Raw genomic sequence first — 3,437 nt, forward strand, 5'->3', positions numbered from 1 at the left:
TTAAATTTTCTTTGTTTTGGAACAAGGTCTGCTTTCACCATCCCGCAGGCTGGAGTGTGTAGTGTGGTCAGATCCTAGCTCACTGCAGCCTCGAACTCCTGGGCTCAAGGTATCCTTCGGCTTCCAGAGCTGATTACATGCCTGAGCCATCATTGCCCCAATAAAATCCATTTATACTGTATTATAAAAGATTCAGCATTTCAGAGAGAAATTAGAAAGTCACAAAGTTATCCCAGTCCCTGGGTTCCTAATCACAAAATTTTGTGGTGGGGAGTAATCCTCCGGGTTTTCCCTACTTAAAATATATATTGTGTAAGTGGCAGCATTGCAGATTTATTGTAATTCCATACATCCTTATCCTTTTAAAAATGGGTAAAAATAGGCTGGGCACAGATCTTCTCACTTAAAAGTTCATCCTCTCTTTTTAACGACTGCATAGAATTTTACCGCATGGCTGTTCTTTAGGGGACTATGGAAATGTTATTAATCTTCATTGTGGTAGTGGATACGTGGGTGTGTAAAACAGCCAAAGAGTAAAACGCAATGAGCTGTACATTTCAAATAGATACATTTATTGCATGCAAAGTATGCCCCAATGACGGTTTAAAAATATTATCCTATTTGAGATTTGTACTTTGATTTTGTAAAACAAAACGAAACCCTTGTTCTTGTACCCAAGAGACACACCCTGGCACATCTGGAGGTAGAAGCTCATGTTCTCTGTTACTTGACCTCGCAGCCTCTGAAATAAGAATAATAAGCTGTATATTTACAGATTCACAGAGGGAGAAAAAATGCTGTGGTTAAAATGTTCATAAATAACAAAACTAGGAAAAGGGCAAAAATAAAAGTTAGAAATAATAAAACTACATCTTTTAAATATTATTCTCACCTTCACCTTTTCCCTCCCCTTTTCTCCCTCTCCCTTTCTTTCTTCAACACTCACCCCATCTTTCCCTCCTTTCTCCATTCTCTGCTCTTGACCCCCGCTGTATTCCAGCCTCACACAACACCAACACACTTCACCGCGTCTGCCTGGGGAAGGTCAGGGAAGGGACGCGAGGCAGCGCTGTCACCGTATTCTGTGAGCCGCAGCGCCCTGGGCACTGCTGACCTTGTATCATTTCAGTGAACGTCGCTGTAGTCTTTGATGGAGGCCACATTCGGGGTGTAAATTAGGATCCTCACTGAAGGGGCGGGACCCTGGGAGGCTTTTTCCTGGCCTCTTAGTTGTGGGTTTTCCTGCGGGCGGTGGAGCCCGTTTCCATCAGAACCGCCCAGAGGCGGGCGCTGCCTTCCTGTGGGGGCGGAGCAGCTGGAAGCGTTTATAGATCCTAGAATCCATGGGCGGCCCGTGGAAGGGGCTGAAGCTCATTTCCCTACTCACCTGGCTCCGAATCCTCCGCGGTGCTGTTTCAAGCGAGTCAGATTCCAGATCGCGCTCCAGCCCGGACTCGGAATTCCTGCCCCGCGGGTCTGCATTTCACAGCGGCAGGTGTGAGTGACCCGCAGCTGGAGACCAGAAGCCTGAAGGCAGCTCCGCCCTCCCCAGCCCGCAGCGCCGTCATTCCGTTTCTATATCAGTAAACACGTCTCGTTTTCCGTAGACCAGGGCGGGTGACGGGTGACCCCAGTCCTTGCAGTGAACTCCGGGCCGCAGACTTGAAAACGCACGCGGGCGCCCAGTGTAGCCTCGTCCTGAGTTACACAAGCGACCGTGCTGGGACGTTTCTCTTTCTTTTCAGGACCCAGCAGTGGCGCCTAAAGTCTACGAGGAGAAAATCGCCTGTGTGCTGGTAAGTCCAGGGATCTAAGGCGAGTGCTGAGGGAGAAAACGTAGTTGATGGCCTGAGAAGAAGGGCCTAGAGGTTAGGTAGAGGGGGAGGGCTTTGGACAGAAAAGACCTGGGAGGTTTGGCTGGGGAGGGGCAGCCAGTCCTAGACCCTGGGGAGCGACTCACCCAAAGTCCAAGATCATCACGGCCTCCCCTACCCCAGAAAGGGAGGGACAGGCTTGATGTCGCGATCACCTCTAAACGCGTTGGAACAAACTTTGCGTATTATTATTATTATTATTATTATCGTCATTGAAGTATTAAAAGTCTTTTGGGGGGTTAGCTGAATGAGACCCTTTGCTGGAACTGGAACAGGGAGAAAAAGTCCTCCAGACAGGGTAGACACTGTGGAGGGAAGGGCTTGGGACCAGTGTCAGGAGAGCTGGGTCTATCTCCCTCTCTACCCTCACTACCCTTGTGACCTTTAGCAGTGTAAATAATCCCTCTAAGGTGGGGACAGGACCCCAGTCACTGCTGTGCTCAATAAATTATGATGATTGAAATAAACAGTCAGTGAATGTGGATGGGAAAAGTAAGTAATTGTTAAAACTCTGTGATGTATGACATTTTCATCTACAGAAAAGTGCAGGCTAGGGGTCTTGGGGAATGGTTAGTAATCATAGGTATAGTTCCGCTTAAAAAAATAATGTTCGTAAGACTGACGAAGACGGAAGGGACACAGTTCCTGATCATGGATGGTTCACTGTCTAATGGGGGTTGGTACCAGATGCTAAATGACAGCTGGGCCTGGTTGCACTCGCCTGTAGTCCCAACTACTCAGGAGGCTGAAGTGACAAGATTGCTCCAACCCAGGCATTGGAGGCTAATGTGAGCTGTGATCACGCAGCTGCACTCCAACTGGGTGACGGAGTGAGATCCCCCAGCTCATTATAAAGAAAAAAAAAAAAAAAAGGCAGGCTGAGTTGGTACCATCAGGGATGTTCAAACCATGGACTAGAATAGTGGTTCTAAAACTTGACTACACATTGGAACCATCCAGGGAGCTTTAAAAGATGCTAAGGCTTAGGTCTAACCTAGGCTTACTGATTCCATTGGTTTGGGCTGTGGCCTGGGACCGTGGATATTAAAACCTCTCCAGGTGGTTCTGTGAAGACAGGTTTGAGGACTCCTGGCTAGATGCTCTGAACACAAAGAAATGTGTGTTTGGGAGGAGGCAGTTCTCTCAATTGAAAGAGGCTTTCTGGACAGCGTTATTATTAGTGGGATACAATTCATGTGCCTCATAATTTACCAATTTCAAGTGTACAGTTCAGTGGCTTTTAGCATAATCAGGTGGTTGTGCCACAGTCGCCATTATCTAATTGGGAAGACGTTTAACTTTTTTTTTTAAGCAGTAGGGTAGGGAAGGAACAAAGAAATCTATAATTGGTCGTGAACTTTCTAATTGGCATGTGGCCCCGCCCTCCCCACTTATGATTGGTCCTAGGATCCAGGCGTCCATTTTCATTGGGTGAGCAGTCGCAGGGGTGGGGCTAGGTTACTGATGAAATTTCGGTGGGGCCTTCTTTCTCCACATCTCGGCTGAGTCCCCGCTTTTTTTTTTTTTTTTTTTTTTTTTTTAGAGTCTCGCTCTGTCCCCCAG

The 3,437-nt window shown here is 47.4% G+C and overlaps 1 long non-coding RNA gene across 1 annotated transcript; it reads right to left on the minus strand.

Annotated features, from left to right (window-relative positions):
* Nucleotides 1-551: 551 nt before the first annotated feature.
* Nucleotides 552-1,674, minus strand: LOC103883583. The gene is made up of 2 exons (XR_004181140.1): nt 947-1,674; nt 552-742 (listed from the first exon to the last, which is right to left on the minus strand). It is a non-coding gene; the product is annotated as an uncharacterized LOC103883583 (long non-coding RNA).
* Between the last annotated feature and the right edge of the window lie 1,763 nt (nt 1,675-3,437).

Source organism: Papio anubis, unplaced genomic scaffold (genome assembly GCF_008728515.1).
Source record: "Papio anubis isolate 15944 unplaced genomic scaffold, Panubis1.0 scaffold1104, whole genome shotgun sequence".
NCBI classification, from domain to species: Eukaryota; Metazoa; Chordata; class Mammalia; order Primates; family Cercopithecidae; genus Papio; species Papio anubis.